The sequence below is a fragment of the Somniosus microcephalus genome, chromosome 10 (genome assembly GCF_052327205.1).
Source record: "Somniosus microcephalus isolate GS21.2 chromosome 10, FLI_Smic_1.0, whole genome shotgun sequence".
Taxonomy (NCBI): domain Eukaryota; kingdom Metazoa; phylum Chordata; class Chondrichthyes; order Squaliformes; family Somniosidae; genus Somniosus; species Somniosus microcephalus.
Window position 1 is genome coordinate 20331444 of NC_140996.1, and position 27802 is coordinate 20359245.

Genomic DNA, 27802 nt, shown 5'->3' on the forward strand with positions numbered 1-27802 from the left:
CCCTTTGAAGACTATTGTAAAAACTACAATTTTTACCATTTTGTTCCCAAAACACGATGGAATGGAAATATTCTCTCTTCCTACCCCTCCCAGCCCCCCTCCCCGCCACCAGCCCCACCCCCACCACCAGCCCCCCTCCCCACCTCCATCCCCACCCTCAGCCCCCCGCCCCGCCCTCACCCTCGCCCCCATCCCCCTCCCTGCCCCCCTACCCACCAGGCCCCCCTTCACACCCCCGCCCCCAGCAGCCCTCCGCACCCCCCCACCTAAAGCCAGCCCCCCTCCCCACCCCCGCTAGCCCCCCTCCCCGCTCCCGCCCACTCCCCCCGCCACCCCTGCTGACAACAGTGACTTGTCCAGGGACACAACTCAATAGAAGACAGAAGATTTCTGCCACCTCATCCAAGTGGTTCCTCTTGATGTAACCGGCTGGAAAGTGAGTATCCGTGAACTATTTAACTATGGGCGTCATCACGGGAAAGAAAATCAGGGTAAATTTTCCGAGTTCCCAGCATGGGAGCCTTCATTGATGGAAGGACAGATTGAGAACAAAGGTCAGTGCTTTGGAATACTTCTATGAAGCACAATAAGGTGCTAGATCAATACAATTCTCTGTTTCTTTCTTTATCTTCAGGAGTCAGTCTTCAGTAAGAGTGTCGTAACTGTACAGCAAAAATGAGTTGGATTTTTTTGTTGTTGTGCTGCTGATCATGTGTTCTCCCCCCCCTCCCCCCCGCAAAGGGATTTTGTTGTGCTGGTGAAGGTTTGACAAGAAAAGGGAGAATGAAGATTATGAAGAGGATGAACCTATTCCTGTTAGCTTTGTTCAATCCTCCTTTAAAGTGAATCATTTAATCACACCTATCCATAAAATCCCACCGCTATATTTGATAATATCTTATGGGACACAATGGGCTGAATTTTCCAGGGTGGTAGCGGGTGAGATGGGTGGTGGGTTGGGTGGCAAAGTTGTTATTTTTGACAGCGCTCCCACGTGCCTTTCCCACAGGTACATCGCCAACCCGACCGGCAGTGGAGGGGGACCCAATTGAAATCATTATGATGTCCTTTACAGGCATCTAAGAGCCTTTTTCCCCAAAAAGACTTTTTAAAATATCCCTGCATGGCCATGGGATTCACGCAGCTCGAAAACCACATCTCTCAACCTGAGGCACGAGTTCCATGGCCATTGCTCCAGCTGATTACTTGTCAGCATGGAAAACAAACCAAAATAAAAACAATAGCAAAATACTGCGGATGCTGGATGAATTTCTGCGGAGGTTCTCTCACTTGTCCATTGTTAACTTCAATGGAAGAGCTGCAGAAATCCCAGAAACACATTGTAAGCACCAGTTACACTGTTCGTCAGGGATTCCACAACTCTTTCACTGAACTTGCATAAGATTGTAAACCCATCCCTTTACAATTACATTTAAAATCTGCTTAATGTTATGTCTTACCAATACACACACATCTTTTATTTGTACCAGTTACTGATACAAAAGTCTATAGATTTGTGACTAAAGCACCAATAGCTTCACAATTAATGTACTTTTTAAATTAAGTTCTTGATTGTATTTGTAGATGGCATCATATTACTTAATGAGAATATTATTTCAATATTTCTTTGTCACTCATATATAACTTTTTTTATATTATTGTACAGTAAAGATTCAACACCCATTATGTTAGATTAAACTTAAAATTTAATGTGGCCATGGTCGCATTAAGTATCCTGGCTGAAAACGTGTCATGAGTGATGTAGTGTAAGTGCCTTTAAGACAGAACTACTTTTACAGCTCCTTTATACTGTAGTACCGGCAGTGACCACACCTGTCTATAAGCTTTGCGCATGCCCCTGTACCCCCAGTCTTGAGACTACCCTCCTCCAGTAAATACCTGTTTATTGTTAAGTTACAGCACCCATGTGGTTATTGAAAAACAGCATACTCTCACAATTACGGATCTAACAGTGGCGACGAGTGTCGATTCGAATCTACCTGCAAAAAAAAAGGTCGAGGCCAGGAACACGGGCGTCGACCACGAGCAACCGCCCAGTCATCCGGAAGAGAGTGAACATTGCAGGGGAGGCTGTGGAGAGCCGGGCTTGGTTCCCCAGCCATGACGATCAGCAAGAGACTAACGACAGGTCCAGCGCAGACCCTTCCCGGGCAGCGGCGGCTGGAGCCGACCGACAGCGGAGAGAAAGCCGAGCAGCGTCGACGGGGTAAGACAGAGGGTGAAGCGCGCAGGGCACAGCCGGGGGTTGAAAACCGAGCGGCGTCGAGAGAATAAAAACAAACAAACCGGAGAGAGAGGGTAAAGCAACAGCCGGGTTCAAGACCGAGCGGCATCGAGAAAAAATAAATAAAAAGAAGAACGCGCAGAGCACAGCCAGGGCTCACGGGCTGAACAGTGTCCGCGGGGAGAAGAAGGAAGAGCGCCATTTTTAGAAGCCGCAGCAGAGAAGAAGGCAAGCGCGGGAAGGAAGGAAAGCGCGGGAGACGCCATTTTGTGCCAGCGGAGAAGAAGGGGAAGCGCGGGAGACGCCATTTTTAACAGTTAATCACACCCAAGGATGCCGAAGAGTGGCAGTATCTCTACGTTCGACAATGAAGTCGAAGATTGGGCGACATATGTGAAACGTATTGAGGTGTACTGCAGGGCGAATGAAGTGCCAGATGCTAGTAAAGCACTGGTTTTGTTAAATTCCATGGGTGCAAAAACTTATGGGTTACTGCGAAATCTAATAACCCCAGAGAAGCCAGTGAACAAGAATTTTGAAAGCACAGCAGAAATCCTACAGGACCACTTAAACCCCACACCGCTGCTGATAGCAGAACGATTTAAGGTCCATAAAAGGAACCAACACAAAGACGAAAGCAATGCTGAGTACCTAACGGAACTGCGCAAGCTATCAAAACACTGCCAGTTTGGAGCGGGACTAGCAGATACGTTAAGGGACAAGTTTGTGTGTGGGCTACAAAGTGAAGGAACCCAGAAACGGCTTCTATGAGAAAAGGATCTTACGCTGGACAAGGCTTTCAGTATGGCAGTATCACATGAAGCAGCTGCAAGGGGCGCTGCAGAGATACAACAGAGACCGCAAGAATCTGGCACCAATGAAATGTCCTATGGAACAGGGAAGTGCTATCGCTGCGGCAGAACAACACATGACCAGAAGGATTGTTGGTTCAAGGACCGAGTGTGCAGACAGTGTGGAAAAGCAGGACACATAGCAAGAGTCTGCAGGTCTGGGAAGAAAACCAACAGTAAGAAATCTCCACAGGAGAAGTACAAAAAGGTACACCAGGTGATGGACAGTGGTTCAGACGAACAGAAAAGTGACACAGACTCCGGAAGCAAGGAGCTGGGTTGTCTGAAACTACATAAGGTAACCAAAATGGAGGATCACCAGACTATCTGGGTTACACTCAAGATAGACGGAGTCCAAGTGAAAATGGAATTGGACACAGGATCAGCCCTAACAGTCATAAACCAAAGGGACTACAAGCGGCTATTTTCACATATACCCTTGAAAGCTACAGAGATTGTCTTGAAGACGTATACGGGGCAAAAATTCTACCCCAAAGGAAAAATAAGGGTGAAAGTGATATATAAAGGCCAGGAAATACCTAAAATGGATATATATGTATTGCCAGATGGAGGACCACCACTGCTAGGATGTGAATGGATCCGGAAGATACAATTAGATTGGCATTCCATACAGGCACTGAAGGTTGAGGCCAAAAAGGATGACGACGTCACACCTGGACGACTGTCAAAAATGCTAACTGATGCAAAAGAAGTGTTCCAGGAGGGACTAGGAACACTAAAAGGCATAACAGCAACGATTAAAATAGAGGAAAATGCAAGCCTTAAGTTTCTTAAGGCCAGACCAGTGCCTTATGCGATCAGACCAGCTGTTGAAGCAGAGCTGGAAGGGTTGGAACATTCAGGAGTATTGTCAAAAGTAGACTGGAGCGAGTGGGCTACACCCATCGTTCCTGTAATGAAGAGGTCGTTGAGTAATACGCCTGGGGAACCAAAGAAGGTCCGCATCTGTGGGGATTTTAAGGTGACAGTGAACCCAGTCCTTCACACAGTACAATATCCGCTTCCACGAATTGAGGATATTTTCGCTTCGCTATCTGGAGGTAAACGCTTCACCAAAATTGATCTAGCCCAGGCGTACTTGCAAATGGAAGTAGAAGAAGCTTCGAAACAATACCTTACGATTAACACTCATAAAGGTCTCTATCAATACAACTGGCTGGTGTTCAGAGTAGTCTCGTCTCCGGCTATCTGGCAAAGGGCAATGGATCAGGTCCTGCAAGGGATTCCAGGGACCCAGTGTTATTTGGACGACATCTTGGTCACGGGCGAAAATGACAGTGATCACCTCGCCAACTTGGAGTAGGTGCTCACCAGATTAAAGGAGTATGGGCTACGAGCTAATCGCCACAAGTGCGAGTTTTTCCAGAAACAGATCTCGTATTGTGGCCACGTCATCGATGAAGAGGGGTTACATAAGTCCCCTGAAAAGATTGAGGCAGTAGTCAAGGCTCCAGCACCGGAAAATGTGTCACAACTGAGGTCGTTCCTCGGGCTGGTATACTACTACCACAAGTTCTTACCAAATTTGTCCACGGTAGTACACCCACTGAACACCCTACTGCAAACAGGGGTACCATGGAAGTGGGATGACGAACGTAGATGAGCTTTCCAGAAGTGTAAAGAATTGATCACATCAAAAGAGGTGTTGGCCCATTTCAACCCAGCACTACCAATTCGTTTGGCATGTGATGCATCACCCTATGATATTGGAGCGGTGCTGTCGCACAAATTCCCGGACGGGTTGGAGAGGCCAGTAGCCTTTGCGTCTCGGTCACTAACCTCAGCCGAGCGCAACTACGCCCAGATTGACAGGGAGGCCCTCAGCCTAGTATGGGGAGTAAAAAAATTCAACCACTATCTGCATGGGCAGAAGTTCACGTTGCTGACTGACCACCAACCACTTGTCTTCATCTTTAATCCTAAGGAGGGCGTTCTAGTGATGACTGCACAACAGTTACAAAGATGGTCCCTGTTTCTAGGGGCGAATCAATGTGAAATAGAATATAAAGGCACGAAACAGCATGGGAACGCTGATGGGCTATCGCGCTTGCCACTGCCTACTGTGGAGGAAGCACCAGCAGTGGACCCTATTGAGATATTTTATTCGTCAATAATTGAACGATTGCCAGTAACGAACGCGGATATAGAGAAGGAGACCCGCAATGATCCGACGCTGTCTCGGGTATATGATTTGACGGTGAGGGGATGGCCAACACATGGCGACTCACTGTTGCCAGCATTCTCATCCAGAAGAGAACAGCTGTCAGTCTGCCAGGGGACAGTGATGTGTGGATCCAGAGTGGTGATTCCACGCAAGTTAAGGGAGAGAGTGCTAAATGAGCTACATGAAGGTCATCTGGGGGGAATGAAAATGAAAAGCCTTGCGAGGGCTTATGTGTGGTGTCCGGGAATCGATCAACAAATCGAAGACCTATCTAAGAGCTGCTTAGGATGCCAGAAGTTCCAAAATGCACCACCACATGCCCCTCTACACCCATGGGAGTGGCCCTCCTCTCCATGGCAACGGGTGCATATTGATTTCGCTGGTCCATTCATGGACTCAGTGTTCTTAATAGCAGTGGATGCTCATTCAAAGTGGCCTGAGGTGATAACGATTGCAGTCCTACGGACCATATTTGCCAGAAACGGTTTGCCAGAGCAGATTTGCTCTGATAATGGACCACAGTTTGTATCCGAAGAGTTTCAAAAATTTATGAGAAGGAATGGGGTAAGGCATTACACATCCGCCCTGTATCATCCAGCCACAAATGGATTGGCTGAGAGGTTCGTACAAACCTGTAAGAAGGCGATAAAGGCCATGTGCGGTGATGAAATTCCACTACAGCATAAGATGGACAATTTCTTATTAGCCTACCGAAACGCAACACATGCAGGTACCAACCAGACCCCAGCCATGATGTTCTTTAACCGAAGGTTGAGGTCTCGTCTGGACTTGCTCAGACCAAATGTGCGAAGAAATGTTGAGGACAAACAATTCCAGCACATCAATGAGAAGCCGACAAGGAGCTTCAATGTAGGACAACCAGTCTTGGCCCGTGACTATCGAACAGAGAAATGGCAACCCGGAACGATATGCACAAGGCAGGGGCCATTAATGTACACAGTGGATGTCGGGGAGAACATTCCGAGATGCCACGTCAATCAGATCTTAGCGTCACAGGAACGCGTCAACCCCATGTCTCGAGTACCTGGGGATGAACCCGACATACCGGTAGCATCTACCTCAGAACCAGTAGCAGTGGAACCCAATGAACTACCCGATGAAAAGGTGTCAGAATCGCCTCTGCACCAAGAACAAGAACCTTAGGAAAGGCGCTATCCCGAAAGGGTCAGGAAGCCGCCCCAAAGACTGAATCTATAAATGGACTATTGTTGTTTAATGTACGTGTTAAAGTGTTAATTATTATTTGAATATTAGGGGTACTACTAATCTAAAAAGGGGAGGAATTGTAGTGTATGTGCCTTTAAGACAGAACTACTTTTACAGCTCCTGTATACTGTAGTACCGGCAGTGACCACACCTGTATATAAGCTTTGCGCATGCCTCTGTACCCCCAGTCTTGAGACTACCCTCCTCCAGTAAATACCTGTTTATTGTTAAGTTACAGCATCCATGTGGTTATTGAAAAACAGCATACTCTCAGAATCACGGATCTAACAAGTGACGTCACCAGATCTGCTCCATTTCATTGGGTCGGGTAACGCGTTGTATGGGCTTAATAGGCCTCATTAAGGTAAGTTCATTTTCTGCAGCGGGATGGAGCCAGCAGCGGGGTCGCGACCTGCCACGGACACTGCCCACATCGGACCCCCCCTACCCCCCCCCCACCCCCACAGGGTAAGGAAAATTCTGGCCAGTGATATTGTTGCGGTCGCAAATCTTCAGAGATTGTTCAACTGACAAAAAAAGCAGTTCAGTTATGTGTCTGGCCTGTGGTTACCACAAGTTGGTATGTTTACACAGCCTTCTGACATCATTACACCGATCATGTTACCTGGTCATGCTGCTTTAAGAATGCCAGATTTGGAATATCAGAAATAACAGCAGGAAACACGAGGCAACTGGGAATTTTAATAACCTGTATAAATACCATCCAAAAATGATAATGGGCTCATATTTTCTGTTGGCATCTTTTAAAACATATATATGGGGTTTGGAAAATATTGTGTTCATTAAGGTGAGTGCTGGAGAATGGAATGCTTTTCCATTTTTAAAACAGTATCAAGCAGTCCCAGGTTATTTATAACATAGGTTACAGCCAAAATAAAGCTTCCCTTACTCTGCGCCAATAACGTGCTCATCCTCACTGGAGATTTTTTATTTATTTTGTGCACTACTGATCCTTTTGATCTTATGGGTGAGAGAGCGGCTTTTTGTCCTAACTTGTGCTGTATTAAGAACTGTTTTGAACCCACAACTTCTTAGTTGAATCTATTCAGATTTGGTTCACATATAACCATTGCAGCTGGTAAAGAGGAATTCTGGAGCCAGCATTCTCGGGCTGGGAGAGCAGAGAAGGAAACGCTCACCCTAATGGGGAGGGAGGCCTGGAATTGGGACTCCATCCCAAATTTCGATCCTGGGGCAGGCATGGGTGACCCTTCTGCCCCACTTTCCCCACCCTCCCCCCGCAATCCCACCCACCCCCAACGTCCTAAAACTCTTGGGCATGTCTGGGGAGGTCCCAAGCTTGTCCAGGAAATCCGTCCAGCACATTCCCATTAGGCCCAACAGAACTTTAGCTCGCTGAGGGCTGGAGTGATTTCTGTTGTGGGCCGAGTAAAGGTCCCAAAATTGATCGCAAAAGGAATCAGTTACCTTCTCTTCTACAAATGTTGCACCTCTTTCAAGAGAAAAGATTTCAAGAATTATACCTTCAACCCATCAAGGGCCTCCGGCTTCTGCCATTGGACTAGCTAGCCAGCAGCCACTCCAACTTCTCTGAATGTCAGTCAGGGTAGGTGCCTCTCTTGTATCTGAGCAGGCACAGGTCTCCCACTCTAAGACCGTGATTTTGCCAGCGCTCAGAGGGCGGGTTCGGAGGCGGGTCAGCTGTAAAATTCGAAATGATTGACGGCGGGCTGTCAACCTGCCGCGGTCCCGCCTCCGTGTGAGTTTCAAGAGAATCGGGTCTGCGATTTCACAACAGACCCGACACCAAGTGGCAGGCAAGGGATTTAAGGCACCTAACTCCTTGTTAAGTGCTTGTTAACTGCTATTTTGAGAGCCTTTTCATATTTTCCAACGTTTTATTCAGGTTTCACGACGTTCGGAGATCATGCCAGGTTTGTGTGTCGGGAAGACCAACGAGCTGGATACTTCCCAGCTGCAACTGCAGTCTAACAGTTGAACTCTCACATCTGTTCACTTTCAAATGTTAGAGGTGTTTGATTTCAGGATTTGGATGACACATTTGATCTGTCTGGAGGCTGCAAGTGTGTGGTGTTAGCTGTCTCACCATTGACAGATCGCTTCTGCCATCTCAACTTCAGTTGCCATCTATTCCAGCAACATCGGTGCCCTTGATCCTTTGAATCCCTCCACGATCAGCCCCAACACCAGCAGTACCAGGCACACCAGCAGCACAAACAACAACACCTAACTTCTGCGCAATCACCTGATGCTGCACAGGACATCAGCACCTGACCACATTGCTGCCCGGGACGCCAGGGGTGGCCTCACCATGGCCTGATTTACTTCACTTGACACTGGACACCCGAGCTGCCACATGATGTGCCAGTTGGCACCACCTCACACCAACACCTTAAGCATCCCTACAATGCCCAAGCCATTCTTTTCACACTCATGACCATTGCAGGGGGTACCGTTATGTCTCACCATTCACTGCAACTCACTCAGCCACTTCCAAAGCTGTACACAAATCTGTCCAAGAACGCAAAGTGTTCAAAATTAAGGTTTCTGTGTTTGACACCACATTAACAGAAACTTTACATGAATATTGCATAAAACACCCATGTGCCTACCCTTGTGTGTTGTTAGTTGGTATGATTGGACTAGGATGAGGGTGAGTGCGAGGGGTGGCTCGTGAGATGGGGAAGTGATAATGTAGATAGAGAGGGATGGGTGGAGGTGCAAGGTAAGTTGCTGTGAGTAAGGATATGCAGGAGTAGGGTAGGGAAGGCAGAGTGATGGGGATGTGATGAGTAGCACAGCAGGATGAGGTTGAGTGTGGCTTTGCAGTAACGTTTCATGATCTACTGAGATAATTGAAAGATTTGTGTCCTGCAGCCTGGTCCTCCTGATGACATCCCTGCTTGTGTCCTCCTGTGCAATGTGCAACCAGGCTGCATTGGTGTCCTGGGGAGGTCTCTTCCACCCATTGGAAGGGAAGAGAACCTTCCTGCTTGCTGTAACTCCCATTGGGACGAGCTTCACTTGGCCAGTGCTGGGACTAGAGTCCTGGCGGATCATATAACTAGGGCTGTAGAGAGGGCTTTAAACTAACTAGTGGGGGGGAGGTTCCTAGAGAGCAAATAATAAAAATGACAACAGAGAAGGTCATAGACTTAGGTAGCAGTGGGGAAATTAAAAACCAGAGCATGTCAGGAAGGGGCAGAAGGTATGGAGTAAAAGGTAAAGTAATAAAAAGGGCAAAAGCAGGAACTAAGGGTCACAAAACATATTTGAAAGTTCTCTATCTGAATGCACGTAGCATTCGTAACAAAATAGACGAGTTAATGGCACAAATAACTACATATGGGTATGATCTTGTGGCCATTACAGAAACTTGGCTGCAGGGTGACAATGCCTGGGAATTAAACATACCAGGTTATTTAATGATCAGGAAGGACAGGCAGGAAGGAAGGGGAGGTGGGGTGGCTATGTTAATAAAGGAAGGAATCACTGTAATACAGAGAAATGATATTGGGTCAAAAGATCAGGATAATGAAACAGTTTGGGTGGAGGTAAGGAATAATAAGGAGAAAAAAACACTAGTGGGCATAGTCTATATGCCTCCGAACAGTTGCAACTCTGTTGGACGGAGTATCAATCAGGAAATAGTTGAGGCTTGTAATAAGGGAGCATCTATAATTATGGGGGATTTTAACTATCATATTAATTGGACAAATCAAATTGGGCAGGGCTGCCTTGAGGATGAGTTCATTGAGTGTATTAGGGATGGGTTTCTTGAGCAGTATGTAACTGAACCGACCAGGGGGCAAGCAACCTTAGATCTGGTCCTGTGTAACGAGACAGGATTAATTAAAAATGTCCTAGTAAAGGATCCCCTTGGAATGAGTGACCATAACATGGTTGAATTCTATATTCAATTAGAGGGTGAGAAGGTTGGATCTCAAACAAGCATGCTAAGCTTGAATAAAGGAGACTATGAAGGTATGAGAGCGGAATTGAGTAGAGTGGATTGGGAAAATAGATTAAAGGGTAAGATGATACATGATCAGTGGTGTACATTTAAGGAGTTATTTTACAACTTCCAAAAATATATATTCCACTGAGAAGAAAAGGGTGTAAAAGAAAAGACAGCCATCTGTGGCTAAGCAAAGAAATTAAGGATAGTATTCGACTAAAAACAAGGGCATATAAGGTAGCCAAATCTAGTGGGAGGATAGAGGATTGGGAAAACTTTAAAAGACAGCAAAAAATAACAAAAAGATTGATTAAGAAAGGGGAGATAGATTATGAAAGTAAATTAGCAAAAAATATAAAAACAGATAGTAAGAGTTTTTATAGTTATATAAAAAGAAAAAGGGTGGCTAAAGTAAATGTTGGTCCCTTAGAGGATGAGACCGGGAAATTAATGGTGGGAAATATGGAGATGGCAAAAACACTGAATGAATATTTTGTATCAGTCTTTACAGTAGAGGACACTAAGAATATCCCAACACTGGACAAACAGGGGGCTATGGGGGGGAGGAGCTAAACACAATCAAAATCACTAAGGAAGTGGTACTCGGTAAAATAATGGGACTCAAGGCAGATAAGTCACCTGGACCTGATGGCTTACATCCTAGGGTCTTGAGGGAAGTGGCGGTAGGGATTGTGGGTACATTGGTAATAATTTTTCAAAACTCCCTGGACTCAGCAAAGGTCCCGGCAGACTGGAAAACTGCTAATGTAACGCCCTTATTTAAAAAGGGCAGTAGACAGAAGGCTGGAAACTATAGACCGGTTAGCCTAACATCTGTGGTAGGTAAAATATTGGAGTCCATTATTAAGGAGACAGTAACAGGCCATTTGGATAATCATAATTTAATAGGACAAAGTCAGCATGGTTTTATGAAGGGGAAGTCATGTTTGACAAATTTGCTGGAGTTCTTTGAGGAAGTAACATATAGGGTGGATAAAGGGGAACCAGTGGACGTAGTGTATTTAGACTTCCAAAAGGCATTTGACAAGGTGCCACACAAAAGATTATTGCTTAAGATAAAAAATCACGGGATTGGGGGTAATATTCTGGCGTGGATAGAGGATTGGCTATCTAACAGAAGGCAGAGAGTTGGGATGAATGGTTCATTCTCAGACTGGCAATCAGTAACTAGTGGCGTTCCGCAGGGGTCAGTGCTGGGTCCCCAACTCTTTACAATCTATATTAACGATTTGGAGGAGGGGGCCGAGTGTAACATATCAAAGTTTGCAGATGATACTAAGATGGGAGGGAAAGTAGTGAGTGAGGAGGACATAAAAAACCTGCAAGGGGCCATAGACAGGCTAAGTAAGTGGGCAGAGATTTGGCAGATGGATTACAATACTGGAAAGTGTGAGGTTATGCACTTTGGCAGGAAAAATCGTAGAGCAAGTTATTATCTAAATGGCAAGAAACTGGAAAGTACTGAAGTACAAAGGGATCTGGGGGTCCTGGTGCACGAAACTCAAAAGGTTAGTATGCAGGTGCAGCAAGTGATTAAGAAGGCCAATGGAATGTTGGCTTTCATTGCTAGGGGGATAGAATATAAAAATAGGGAGGTATTGCTTCAGTTGTACAAGGTATTGGTGAGACCGCACCTGGAATACTGCATACAGTTTTGGTGTCCATACTTAAGAAAAGACATACTTGCTCTCGAGTCAGTACAAAGAAGGTTCACTCGGTTAATCCCGGGGATGAGGGGATGGACATATGAGGAGAGGTTGAGTAGATTGGGACTCTACTCATTGGAGTTCAGAAGAATGAGAGGCGATCTTATTGAAACATATAAGATTGTGAAGGGGTTGGATCGGGTGGATGCGGGGAGGATGTTCCTGATGATGGGTGAAACTTGAACTAGGGGGCATAGTCTTAGAATAAGAGGCTGCTCTTTCAAAACTGAGATGAGGAGGAACTACTTCACTCAGAGGGTGGTAGGTCCATGGAATATGCTGCCCCAAAAAGCTGTCGAAGCTACATCATTACATAAATTTAAAACAGAAATAGACAGTTTCCTAGAAGTAAAGGGAATTAAGGGTTACGGGGAGCGGGCAGGAATTTGGACGTGAGTCTAGGTTCGGATCGGTCATGGCCCTGTGGGTAGCGGAGCGGGCCCAGGGGCCGTGTAGCCTGATCCTGCTCCTATTTCATGTGTCTAATTCTGTTAGATTCAGGAGATGGTTCTATGATAGCAGATTGGCGGTTAGGATCAGATCAGCCATGATCTTATTGAATGGCGGAGCAGGCTCGAGGGGCCGATTGGCCTACTCCTGCTCCTATTTCTGATGTTCTTACAGCACCACTGTCAAAATCAATAGGCCGTGGTCCCTTTAAGGAAAGCGGCTGATGATGCGTCATCAAATGACGTCATCAGACCCGCTTCCTGTTAATTGGCCAGAAACCTCGCAGGGCGGGCTTAACAAGGCCAATCTATGGAAAATCATTTGCAGAGCGCTGCTGCTAACGGGAGCGGGACCAGAACCTAACAACCAGCTCTCCCACCGCCATCCCGCTTCCACAGGGTGGAAAATCCTGCCCTAAGTATTTAAGAGATTCCATTCCCATAATTCGACACGGGGACATTGCCCTCGTACGCAGGCAGGTAGAACTCTGGCTCTACCGCATTTCCGGTGGTGGAGTGGGAGCCCCAGAACCTTCGGGCGCTTCCTTCCATTAACCGGGCCTAGATCTGAATGCACGTTCCCAGAAAAAACAGTAAGCTGAATACTGTACCACCAGTCCCAGATAAAAGGATCGTTGATTTTGTTTGAAGGCAGGTCAGAACTACAAGTTGGATACCACTTATAAATTAAAGGCTACCACCCTTTTATTGCCAGTTTAACATAGAGGATCTTTCACTTGCAAATTGTCAAAAAGCCTATCAAATTTATTAAACCCCATGAAATGGAATGCTACATCTTAAAGATAAAATTCAATTTGAAATTAATTCTTATTACCCATATCTGCATTAAAAATTCCAAATAATTCAAGAATTAATGTGGTTGGCAATAATATTTCTAGTTGCTTTGATATGTATATTATCTTGATGTAGCATGCTCACAATTCATCCTTGTTTAGCCACCCTCAAGGGAGAAGAGTTTGGAATAGGGTCAAAGATTGTCTTTCATTCCTCCACCAAAGACAAAATAAGAGCAATCATAATTTTACAAGGATGTTTCCTTGCACAGATACCTTTATTGAGGTTTCAAATTATGCAGACTCTGATTCAGACAATAATAGGCATGAATGGTAAGTATCAATTTCTTGTTGCAACCAGATCAGTGAAGCACGCAACTTAATTAACTTCACAATTGATTTTAAGAATATGTAGATGAAAGATAATTGTCTACAGTTAAAGCAAAATATGTTAAGTCTTAAAATGTAGCATTAGAATAATTTTCAAGATGATAATGTTTCATTAAAAGGTCCGTTCTTCCACTCCAGATCTCAGAACTGATAACTGATCTCCAGTTGAAATGGAGCTCTACTCCATCCAAAACCTCACAATCTGCAACCCTGCTTTTAACACTGGCTCAGACTCATTGGGCCAGAAATTCAGTGGGCTTTGCGCCCAGTTACCGCCCAAAGAGGGCTTCTGCGCAAGTGTAAGAGGGTGCGCTGATATTCAGCGCTGTGGTAATGGCGGCGGTAGCCGGTAGCGCTGCGCCGACACCGATGACGTCATCAGTGTGCGCAGTGCCCCGGTTCCGCCCCGCTTCCGGCCCAAACCCCATATTTAGTTGCGGCCGCCTCTTCTGCAGCGGCCGCAAACAGCGATTGAAAAACGGGGCCGTCCTGCTGCGCTACTGGGGCGCTTTAAGGTGGAGGTGCGGCCGGCCGCTTTTTCGGCGGCCGCCTGCCCGCACCTCCTTCCCCGGCCTCCTCCACCCCGCCCCCCCCCGCGGCATTGCCGGCTGCTTTCCGCGAGCCCGGCACTTCTGCTTGGTGCCGGGCTCATTTGCCGGCACAATCCAGCGGCGATCTCGCTGTTGCAGGCACCTCCACCTTAAGAGAAGGAGGAGGCCTGCAGTACCGCAGCCTGCCGCACCGCATCGGGTGGCGCAGCGGCACTTAGAGCGCTGAAATTCAGTTTCAGCGCCCCAAGCGGGGGCGGGCACACCCTGGAATAGCGGCCGGTTCCGACTTGGGGCGCAAAAGCCGAATATCTGACGGGCGCACCTGGCTCCGCACGCAGCGCTAACTTTTGGGCGTTAGCCTGCTGGCGGGCCTTAACTGAATTTCTAGGCCATTATTTTTATTGGCGTTATGCATCTTAAAAAGGCAAAGAAATTTAGGGTGAACTTAAAATGCATTGGGGGAAATTTTCACTGCCTGGGCAGCAATCTGGTGGAGAAGGTTGCCTGCCCTTTATAGAACGTGCCTGAATTTCATTCCATTGATTTCTGGTTCTGCAACAGCTGAGTGATCTTTTCCACTGGATTATCGACCAAGCAGTGAAGGTGAAAATTTACCCCCATTATTTCACCAGGAACTTCACTGTACGCAATTGTTCTGACATGAGGGTCTAGAAATTGGACCAGACAGCCACGGATTTTCAGGCAACAAATAGGTGGTGGAGGGTCCAATACGGCGGGAGGCATGTGCACGGTGCTCAATCCATGTTAGGTATGCATTGCACGTCACATTGGCCAGGGCGCCCTGCTGAAACAGGCGTTCGGCCCATTGCCGGTACAAATCGGGGGCCTACCATCCAAGTCAGGCCCCTTTCCGGTATCAGTTCCTGACTGACTGCAGCACGAACACCGCAGTCTTCTCAGGCGAACAGCATCCAAAGTAGCTTCTTAAAAGGGACCGCTAGCGGCTGCCACCAAAGGGCAAACTACATTTTCTTCTACTTATCTGAATGTAGAGCCGGAAGGAGCAGGTGCGCTCCCCCTGGTTCAAACTTAAAACTGTGGGCCGCTGTCAGACATGGCTCGCACACCCACCCTCCCGCCCACCACCCCGCGATCTCCTCACTGCCCACCCCCCAACTGCCCCTCCTAGATTCAGGGTAGATCCAGTGGCAGCATCTCTGCCCACTGATCTTCATAATCTTCATGACCGACACACTGCCTCTTAGGGCGTGATTGGTGTCCTTCGCTCGCCGGTCACATCCTGACGACACAAAGGGGCCAATTTCGGGTGGGTCCTCCTGCTCATCAATTTTGCCGTGGTGGTTCATGGTTTGACCGGGTTCACGCCCAAGTCAAATGAATTTCCAGGTCAAGTATACTCGCCAGTTGCTAGATCAGCGAACGGCGGCAAACCGTTAGCAAAGTTGTTTCATTTTGGGCTGCCCTGTTCTTATCAGCCTTCCTGACAATTGACATTGTTTTCCTTTATAAGCCATGCGATAATAACATGGATCTTATTGATAAATTAAAATTTGGACAACTGACAGTTCTTTATGTCGGCGAAACACAATCCTGCAGCCTCAGAGTTGCTGATAACACTTTCACTATTCCTCCAACATTTCTGTGGTTCTCTGTATCCTGTTCACCAACACCACAAACAAATTTATGGCAAGGGAAATAAGGGTCTAATGCAGAATGTTTTCCTTTTCTACAGAACTGAGGTAGTAAATGGTAACCCTATCGAAAATTCGGGCACAGAATAGCTGAATACACATCACAGAACAACATGTAATACTGTAAAGAACAAGATAGCTTCTTAATAAATCATGGTGGAGCCATTAGTGCAGCAGCTTTTGAAAGGTACTGCTCATAGCAGAGAAAAAGCTTTTACATGTAAAGATAAATTTGGATATTGTTCTCTGTGCCATCAGTGCAGTGTTTTTTCCTTCTCATTCCTCCTTGGGGAATGTAAACATGCATTTAACATTCTATTTTAGCTGTTCAATAGCGGTAGGAATTATCCCGAAACAAAAGGCGACAGGATTGTTTAGCACACTTCCAAACATTATGATTCAATCAGCAAAAATATATTCATAAATGGCACAGAAGAAATTTCAAACGGTTTCAGTGCGCAGACCCATAGGGAGGATAGGCCGGTGAATTAAAACAGCAACCCTGCTTTCTCCAACTACACCCTGCACATCAATGAATCCACACGACGTTTTGCTGAATCAGGAGCATGTTGCTTAAACGAAATCATTCCACATTGGAAGCAATTTAAAAATGCAAAGAAAGCCCCTGAACAGCCAGTCGGTGTGTGCCTTACAAAGCTTCGTATGTGCAGTAACAGAGCTGAAATGGGTGTGCTGGGAAGGGGCGAAGAGCAGCAGTATTGAGTTTCCCGATGCCATGAGTTTTGCCGACAGCATACCGATGTTGAGGAACAGCAATACCGAATGTAACAATATAGGACACGGAAAGTTAAATTAGGCAGGGTGTGAAACGAGCGTCTGATCCGCTCCCATCAGACTCCCGCCAATTAGGAGACATACACAAAAGGCCTCAAAATTTGCCCCATGAAGACCTGAATTAAATATATACATAGGCGTTGAGTTCCCGCTTGGGACACAATCGGCAAAATGCACCCAGAATGCGCTGGACACTGCGTTGGTTTTGCCGGGATGAAGTTACTCACATGTTTCTGCGCAAACGCGTTAGCATAGGCCCGAACGTAAAATCTCCCATGAACCAGCGCAATCGAGCAGCAGAGTCGATTAGTGACTGGAACAGGCCGTCCTCCAGCGTCACAAAGAGGACTAGGATTGCCAGTAAGTGAGCCATTCTTAAACTGACTGATTTAATGCACTTGGTTTTACTTTTTAATTGGCTTCAATTGACAGCCTTCATGTGCCCTTGGTAGATAAGACCCGAGACCAGAAGGCAATTGAAGCCACACAGGTGTGTCCTGCGCTGCCGTAATTGACTGAATTTAGACTAATTTCAACTGAATTCCAAGTAATTCAAACTAATTGCAGCAGCAGCAGGAGAAACAAAAACTGGGCCAGGCTTCAGTTGACTGTCCCCACTGGTCACGGCAGGCCCAGGTGATTAACGCTGGATTCATGTGACTTTGAGCGCCTGTGGATCGTGGATACTCCAGCGTAAAGTGGGTATGGGCGCAACTCACGTTTACAATTCCGCCATCTTTAGTGTTATTTCATTCGGTTCCACCCAGATTATGTTGACATATATGCTGATTATAACCGCTCAGCCTTTGGTGGCCATGCCTTCTGTTGCCAAGGCCCTAAGCTCTGGAATTCCCTCCCTAAACCTCCTTTAAGACGCTCCTTAAAACCTACCTCTTTGACCAAGCTTTTGGTCACCTGCCCTAACTTATCCTTATGTGGATCGGTGTCAAATTTGTTGTCTTAAAATACACCTGTGCAGCGCCTTGGGACGGTTTACTACGTTAAAGGCGCTATATAAATGCAAGTTGTTGTTGTTATGTTGATATCTAGGTGGAAATCATGCAGAAACTCCCTGCCGTAGTTTATTTTATCCATTGAGCATAGAACAATAATCCATGGTATGCTTGCTAAAATATCTTATTTATAGAATAGTATAGGATCTTAGCTATAATTGTGTTCACTTTGTCTCCTGGTTGTAACAAATAATACAATATCCTAAACTAAGGCAAGTTTCAAGGAACCATTTTAATTCCTCGAGGATTTCTGGAAACGGCACAAACGAATCAGCCGTGTACATCATTAGCAATTTGCCCATAGACGGTAAAAGTGCCTCTGTCGAGAAAAAAATCCCAGCTACTGTTTAAGTTTACATCAGGATTGCACTTTGTTGCAAGCTGATTTTAAACCGGCGCAGGAAAGAAAAGTTATTTCCAGAAGTGAGTCCTCCTAAATGTTTTCTGACCAATTCAATTAATAGCTTTGTGCTGATAACAAAAAAAAAGTTTCTGGCTAGCACAGGCTAGTTCTTAATGCCCTTGCAGTTGACAGCCAGAGACATTCAGCACAAATTATAGCAAGTGGTAGATTCACTTAGCAACACCAAGGTTTATCAGCTGAGCCAGAACACAGGGACATTAATTGAGTGCTGAAGTAAATTAAATCTGGAATTCCAATCTGTCTCATTAAGACTCTTTTAGCTTCAATGACTGTATCACTCAATTCAAAGCGATTTGTTATTTCAAGGGCTTACTACTGATGTCCATAGACAAACTCATGGCTCAATCTACATCCTGGGAGAAATATGTTTCTTTCCAAATGACATCTGAGTATTGTAGTGCTGACCACAAAAAGCAGAACAAATCCGATCTGGCCAATTACAGCCCCATCAGTCTACTCTCAATCATCAGCAAAGTGATGGAAGGTGTCATCGACAGTGCTATCAAGCGGCACTTACTCACCAATAACCTGCTCACTGATGCCCAGTTTGGGTTCCGCCAAGACCACTCGGCTCCCAACCTCATTACAGCCTTGGTCCAAACATAGACAAAGGAGCTGAATTCCAGAGGTGAGGTGAGAGTGACTGCCCTTGACATCAAGGCAGCATTTGACCGAGTTGTAGCATCAAGGAGCCCTAGTAAAACTGAAGTCAATGAGAATGGGAGGGGGGGGGGGAAACGCTCCACTGGCTGGAGTCATATCTAGCACAAAGGAAGATGGTTGTGGTGGTTGAAGGTCAATCATCACAGCCCCAGGACATCGCGGCAGGAGTTCCTCAGGGAAGTGTCCTAGGCCCAACCAATTTCAGCTGCTTCACCAATGACCTTACCTCCAACATAAGGTCAGAAATGGGGATGTTTGCTGATGACTGCACAATGTTCAGCGCCATTCACAACTCCTCAGATAATGAAGCAGTCCATGCCCGCATGCAACAAGACCTGGAAGATGATCAGGCTTGGGCTGATAAGTGCCAGGCAATGACTATTTCCAACAAGCGAGAGTCTAACCACCGCCCCTTGACATACATCGGCATTACCATTGATGAATCACCCACCTTCAACACCCTGGGGGTCACCATTGACCAGAAACTTAACTGGACCAGCCATATTAATATTGTGGCAAAAAGAGCAGGTCAGAGACTCGGTATTCTGCGGTGAGTGTCTCACTTCCTGACTCCCCAAAGCCTTTCCACCATCTACAAGGCAAAAGTAAGGAGCGTGGTGGAATACTCTCCACTTGCCTGGGTGAGTGCAGCTCCAACAACACTCAAGAAGCTCGACACCATCCAGGACAAAGCAGCCCGCTTGATTGGCACCCCATCCACCACCTTAAACGTTCACTCCCTCCACCACTGGTGTACCGTGGCTGCAGTGTGTACCATCTACAAGATGCACTGCAGCAACTCACCAAGACTTCTTCGGCAGCACCTCCCAAACCCGCAACCTCTTCCACCTAAAAGGACAAGGGCAGCAGGCGCATGGGAACACCACCACCTCAAAGATCCCCTCCAAGTCACACACCATCCTGACTTAGAAGTTTATCGCTGATCCTTCATCGTCGCTGGGTCTAAATCCTGGAACTCCCTCCCTAACAGCACTGCGGGAGTACCTTCACCACACGGACTGCAGCGGTTCAAGAAGGCGGATCACCACCACCTTCTCAAGGGCAATTAGAGATGGGCAATAAATGCCAGCGACGCCCACATCCCATAAACGAATTTTTTTTAAATTCCCAAAAATGCCACCCATGCTGGACAGCAAATAATCCTTTTATGTTTAGTATCATTCCCTGCTTTGTTATTCAAAAGGTTTACCTTTTTAAGCATGAGTAGGTGGTATGCAGTGCAATTTTGCATATTATATTACGGAGAGAGGCATCTCGTATCATGTGCTGATGTTTTCCTGCAAACTTCAGCTCAAAATCTTTTTGCACAGTAACTTGCTGGGAAGTGTAAGCTGATCACGAGGCAGTAAGGGAAATGGTGCACCTCAGTGAACGACAGGACCAACTGTGTATCTCAGTAACCATGAGATTTGAGGATCAAGAATGTAATAGAGGAATGGCGGAGAAGGAAATGGGGTGAATTAGGGTCAAATGAGGTACAGAAAGAGAAATAAAGAGAGGGAAAGAAAGATTGGTTTAAGAGAGAGAGAAAGAAGAGACAGAAAGGAAAAAAAATCAAAATCTGACACTTAAAAAATCTCTAACAACAATTTATTACATGCAGGAATGAGATTGCATAGTATAAATTGTTCCCTTTCTGGGCCAGAGAGCTTGTTTGGTAGTGCATTAACAATTATCACATGGTTAAAAGCTACTTAAGCTGTTAAGAACCAGACTTAACTTTCTGCAGTGAGTTTAATGGCCAATTTAGGTGCAAATCAAGCAAGTTCTTAAAAATAATGGGGCGGCTAAGGGCGAAATGCCTTTTATGCGTGGCAGAGCAGCGTAAGTCACCTAACAGGTTCTGTAGATTTGCAACTCATGTCGTATCTCTTAATCCCTTGAAGTTGCTGACCGACTTGCACGTTAATAATGGCATGAGTCTTTAACACGCCGTTAATTTTCCAGGAAGACCCGGCTCAATAAGTGCGTGGGATAACACATTAAATCTGTCCAGGGGAGATGAGAGACAAGTTTTTTTCCGATTGGCGCAAATAAGGAACAAAACAACATTAATTTGCTGAAATATAGATCAAGAGAGATCCCTCGGAAAAGCAACCAATCCAAGTGCTGCAATATGAATTCATCACTTATTGTTTCAAAGTGATTCCAGCCAGCCTTTGGACATATTATCCAGTCGAATATGAAACCTCCTAAATAACATTGATAATGTAAGAAGCACATTAAAATTAAATCATTCATGCTAAAATAATTAACTTTACCCATAGTATTAATAATATATTGTTAGAAATACCTGCAAGAAATAGACAAAGCAGGGACTGTTCCTCTCCCAGAGTTGGAAATCTCACCTGAACTGAGTGCTGGGGATGTCCAGGTGATGTAGACAAGTTCAGTCTGTGTGAAAGAGCAGTGCCTCATGGGTGCACCTCTCAAACGACAATTTGCAGAGCGCGTCACAACCAACCCACATCATGTGACAACCAAGCACACAAGATTCCTTCAACTGGGCCAGGGGCTTCCTGTCGACCAATTCTGTATAGAAACCTAGAAACATAGAAGATAGGAGCAGGAGTAGGCCATTCGGCCCTTCGAGCCTGCTCCGCCATTCAACGAGATCATGGCTGATCATCCAACCCTAGCACCCGGTCCCTACACCGACAGCCATCCCACCCAAGCCCTATCCCCATAACCCCCCTAACATTAAGGGTCAATTTTTTTTTTATCATGGCCAATCAACCTAACCCGCACATCTTTGGACTGTGGGAGGAAACCGGAGCACCCGGAGAAAACCCACGCAAACACGGGAAGAATGTGCAAACACCACACAGACAGTCACCCGAGGCCGGATTTGAACCCGGGTCCCTGGCGCTGTGAGGCAACAGTGCTAACCACTATGCCACCGTGCTGCCCGTATGTCAGAGATGCATCATGGAAGCTGTGGTTTCCACCATGCTCTTGCGGTACGAAAGCAACCTGGGGTAGAGTTTCCACTTTGGCCCTAAGTTATGCCCAAAATGCGCTCGAAATGGCGCCAGTTAGGTTACGGTTCAAGTCTCCGATAAAATTAATTTGCTGAATCACAAACGTAAAATCTTCCATAAACCAGCACAATCAGGCAACGTAATACAACACAGGCCGGAATTTTTTGGGGGGTCAGCGGGGACGTTCGGAGGCGGGTCGGCTGGGAAAATGTTTTTTTTTGACAGCGGGTAGGAAACACGCTGTCAACCCGCCTCCACACTAGTCTCCCAGATGTCGGGTCTGTCATCGCAGAACAGACACCAAGCGGCGGGGGAGACAATTTACAGCAATAGCTGAATTGTAAAGAGGCAATTAACAAGTATTTTAAGCTCACCTTTAGATTTTTAGAGTTCGCCAATGGCTTCCCCGCTGCTCGGGGATCACGTCAGGTAAGGAGCATGGGATGATTGCTAAACTTGACAGCTGCAAATGGCCTATAAAAGCTCCCATTTCATAGGTCTTCATTTTGCAAGGTTAGAAGCTATTGCTTACTGCACTTGGAAAACAGATTGAGCTTTATGCAGCTTGCAAGTGTTTGGAGCAAACTCACTATCCAGTGTCCATCTCCAACAGCTCCTCTACATTGGGGAGACCAAACGGAGATTGGGTGATCGCTTTGCGGAACATCTCCATTCAGTCCGTAAGGGTGACCCCGAGCTTCAGGTCGCCTGTCTCCGCTTAATTCTCCGCTCCACTCCCACTCTGACCTCTCCGTCCTCGGCCTCTTGCACTATTCCAATGAAGCTCAATGAAAGCTCGAGGAACAGCACCTCATCTTTCGATTAGGCACTTTACAGCCTTCTGGACGCAACATCGAGTTCAAAAATTTCAGACCATAACCTCTGCCCCTATCCTTTTATTCCTTTTTTTTCTCTCACATAGCAGCTGTCGATCATTCTGCCAGTGCCATTTACACTTCACCTAGAGCCATCTTTTGTTTCTTAACTTGTCCCATTACCATCGCCTTTTGCCTCGCACCATCATCCCTTTTGTCTCTTAATCTCTCCTCCTTCCAGCCTATCACAGACCTTCCCTTTTGTTCTTTCCTCCCCTCCCGCCTCTCCCTGCTCCTACACTTGCTTAAAAACCTGTTCCATCTCCAACTTTTTCCAGTTCTGACGAAGGGTCATCGACCTGAAACGTTCACTCTGTTTCTCTCTCCACTGATGTTGCCTGACCTGCTGAGTAGGTCCAGCATTTTCTGTTTTTAATCCAGTGTCACCTCATTGGAACAGCCTCTCTCACCATTGACAGATCGCTTCTGTCATCTCAACCTCAACTGCCATCTATTCCATCAGCATCGGTGCCCTTGAAAAAATCTCACCTTGGTCCTCAGAATCCCCCCATGATCAGCCTCAACACCAGCAGCACCAGGCACACCAGCAGCACCAACAACAGCACCAACCTTCTCCGCAATCAACTGATGCTGCACGGGATGCAGGGCATCAGCACCCGACCACATTGCTGCCCAGGACGCTAGGAATAGCCTCACCATGGCCACATATACTTCACTTGACACTGTACACCCTGGTTGCCACATGATGCGCCAGGTTGTCACCACCCCACACCAGCATCATAAAGCATCCCTTTAATGTCTAAGCCATTCCATTCACACTCATGACCATTGCGGGGGGTACCGTTATGTCTCACCATTCACTGCGACTCACTAAGCCACTTCCAAAGGTGCACACAAATCTGTCCAAGAACGCAAAGTGTTGTAAGTAAAGGTTTCAATGTTTGACAGCACAGTAACAGAAACTTCACATTAACATAGGCTAAAACACCCAAGTGCCCACCGTTGTGTGTTGTTAGTTGGAATGATTGGACTAGGATGAGGGTGAGTGTGAGGGGTGGCTAGTGAGATGGGGAAGTGATAATGTAGATAGAGAGGGATGGGTGGAGGTGCAAGGTAAGTTGGTGTGAGTAAGGATGTGCAGGAGTAGGGTAGGGAAGGCAGAGTGATGGGGATGTGATGAGTGGCACAGCAGGATGAGGTTGAGCGTGGCTTTGCAGTCACATTTTGTGATCTACTGAGATCATTGAAAGGTTTGCGCCACTGCAGCCTGGTCCTCCTGATGACATCCCTGCTTGTGTCCTCCTGTGTATTGCGCAACCAAGCTGTGTTGGACTCCTGGGGAGGTCTCTTCTGCCCATGGGAAGGGAAGAGGACCTCCCTGCATGCTGTGACTCACTCCATAAGCATATGGAGGGAGTCATGGGAGAGCCTGGGTGCAGCTGTGCACCTCTGTGCAGTGATTGTCAGTGTTTGCAGCTCCTGAATGCTGTGGAACACTGACAGCAGAACTGCCAAAATCAATTTGCGCATGGTCCCTTTAAGGAAACAGGCTGATGACGCATCATCAAGTGATGTCATCAGACCCGCTTCCTTCAATTGGCCGGGAAACGCACTAGGTTGGCGTAACAAGCCCAATCAATATAAATTCTTTTCACAGAACAGACTGGAGGCAGCAGCAGGGTTACACTCCGCCACCGACCCCGAACGCCCCGGACCCGCCTCGGAAGGCGGAATTACGCTACAATCATTTCTATTTCTTTTCTTTCCCTTAAAAAATATTCCTTGATGTGTTTAAGAGCGGTAACCTGGTGCTGTTTTATTAATACAGCTGAAAATGGGTTTATCACCAAAAATAAGCATTTTTAATCAAAGTGTCCAGTCCGCCACCTGTGAGTAACCTGATTTAAAATCACTGAAAATTACATAAAGAAAACTATACTGAACCATTTAATAGTATATTTGGTGTACACTAGTCCGTTTCTTAGTAAATCAAATATTGTTTGATACGAAAATCCTTTGAAAACGTGCCGACTAGAACGCGCCTAAGTAAATGATCGCAATTTGAAGAACCTTCTTGAACCAGCGCAATCAGCGGAATCTCGCAGTTTCGACCTGGGGGCATGGCCAGTTGAGTGGGCGGGGCCTGAATTGAATCTTAAACCAGTGTAAAGGATCACGGAAAACAGGAACCTAAGTGGTTTTAGACTCAGTTACGTTCTTTTGCGCTGGTTTGGCTGATTCCACCCGGAATGCGCTGATATAACTAATGGAAACAAGCGGAAACTCTACCTCCACTATGTTCACCACAACAACTAGCTTCACACGACAACCAAATAGAACGATTTATAAATAGGAACATTGAGACATGAGTGGTGAAAGACAAACATAATGGCCGGAGTTTTCACAGGAACAAACGGGTGGGTAGGAGGTGGGGTGGAGGTGAAAGTTGTATAAAACTAAAATCAGACCCCAATCCGCCTCCAAGCCGTTCACTTTCATATTTTTCTCAGGCGGGATGGGAGGCGGGCAGCCAAACAGCTGCCAGGAGGTGGGTTGGCAATTTAAATATTATAATGAGGCCTGAAGCCTCTACTTTAACCTACTTTGCTGCAGGTGACTGAAGATCCCGGGGCTCGGGATTCCCGGTGGCTACAACAAAGTGGCCTCAGCCTCGGGGAGCAATGCTTGTGGGCCGGGAAGAGCAGGAGTGCTTCCTCCCAGCCAACAAAGCTGCCCCACCAGCTGCCTATACACCCCGGGGATCGGGGTTCAGACCGCCACCATCAGGATCGAACCGCCCCCCTCCCCCACCACCCGGGCTTGGAACACCCCCCCCCCGCCTGCACCCCCCCCCCTCCCCGGGATCAATCTCTCCCCCGGGGTCGGGGATTGGACCCCTCCCCCTGGGGGATCAGACCCCCCTGGGCTTGGAACCCCCACTATGGCTTGAAACCCCCTCTGCCCCCACCATCCTGGGCCCAGCACCTACCTGGTCCTGCGGCGTCCTGGTTAGATTTACTCGCCCGACTGGAAGCCAGCCCATCAATCAGGCTGACTTCCCGGCAGGGAAGCCGCCCTTTATGTCGCATGTTAAAGCTCCACAGCGTGCTGTAAAACCCGAGCTTCCGGGTTTCCCGCCGTCTCCCAGGTCCCCCCGCACCACGTGGGTAGGAAACGGGAAAATCCAGCCCAGTGTGTCAGTCATGGCCCAGTTTGTAGCACTCTCGCATTTGAGTCCAAAAGTTGTGTGTTCAAGTTCCACTCCAGAGACTTGGGCACAAAAATCTAGGCTGATTCCCCAAGGCAGTACTGAGTGTCGAAGGAGCCGTCTTTCGGATGAGACATTAAACCGAGGCCCCGTCTGATCTCTCAGGTGGATATAAAGGATCCTATGGCACTATTTCAAAGAAGAGCAGGGGAATTATCCCCGGTGTCCTAGCCAATATAATTCCTTGAATCAACATCACTAAAAAACAGATTATCTGGTCATTATCACATTGCTGTTTGTGGGAGCTTGCTGTGTGCAGATTGGCTGCCGCGTTTCCTACATTACAACAGTGACTACACTCCAAAAAGTACTTCATTGGCTGTAAAACACATTTGGGACGTCCTGAGGTTGTGAAAGGCGCTATAGAAATGCAAGACTTCCTTTCTTTCTAAGAGTGAAAGATTGGAGAGTAAATTTCACAACCGTGCCTCACCTGATGGGAACATGGAGCTCAGCAGGCCATATCCATGGTGTTCCCAATTTTCCAGAAACTTTGCACCAAAATAATTGACCCTATCATTTTTTTCAGTATTTACACAGTTTAAGCTATTAAATCCAAATGATGACTGATAGCTTCCCTCCTCAATCTCACTATCATGCTCCATTCCCTCGCAATCCCACGCAGCCCCATCTCAATCCTTGAACTTTCCCCAACTGCTTCTCAATTGCACCAGCTTTGCTGGTCCCTATAGACATAAGAAAATGAAGGCATACTGGATCGCTTGGTGCATCAAGGCCAAATATGAATTGTCAAGTTGTTTTATTTCACAAATAAGAAGTGAACATACATAGCAACAGTCAAAGATAATACCACTTAGTCACTTCTCTCCTTAAAAAATAATAAACCTTTGGTGGGCAGGCTGATTTATTTTTGGGGTAACTTTCTTTCTAACTTTGCTACATTACAACAGTGACTACGCTACAAAAGTACTTCATGGGCTGGAAAGCGCTTCGGGATGTCCTGAGGCCGTGAAAGGCGCAACAGAAATGCAAGTCTTTCTTTCTTTGGGCAAATTTCTAACTGCAAACTCTGAACTCCTGTATTTTTAGCTTCTCCAGGCCAAGGGCTGTGTCTTGTATTTCTTCGTTCAAAACATGACTGTCCCCATCATAGAGTCATAGAATTATACAGCACAGAAAGGGGCCCTTCGGCCCATCGTGTCTGCGCCGTCCATCAAGCCCTGTCCAATCTAATCCCATTTTCCAGCATTTGGTCCATAGCCTTGTATGCAATGGCATTTCAAGTGCTCATCCAAATGCTTCTTGAATGTTGTGAGGGTTCCTGCCTCTACCACCCTTTCAGGCAGTGAGTTCCAGACTCCAACCACCCTCTGGGTGAAAAAGTTCCTCCTCAAATCCCCTCTAAACCTCCTGTCCCTTACCTTGAATCTATGCCCCCTTGTTATTGACCCCCCTACTAAGGGGAAAAGTTCCTCTTTATCTACCCTATCTATGCCCCTCATCATTTTGTACACCTCAATCAGGTCCCCCCTCAGCCTTCTTTGCTCCAAGGAAAACAACCCCAGCCTGTTCAGTCTTTCTTCATAGCTGAGGCGCTCCAGCCCAGGTAACATCCTGGTAAATCTCCTCTGCACCCTCTCCAATGCAATCACATCCTTCCTATAGTGAGGCGACCAGAACTGCACACAGTACTCCAGCTATGGCCTTACCAGCGTTTTGTACAGCTCCATCATAACCTCCCTGCTCTTATACTCTATGCCTCGGCTAATGAAGGCAAGTATCCCATA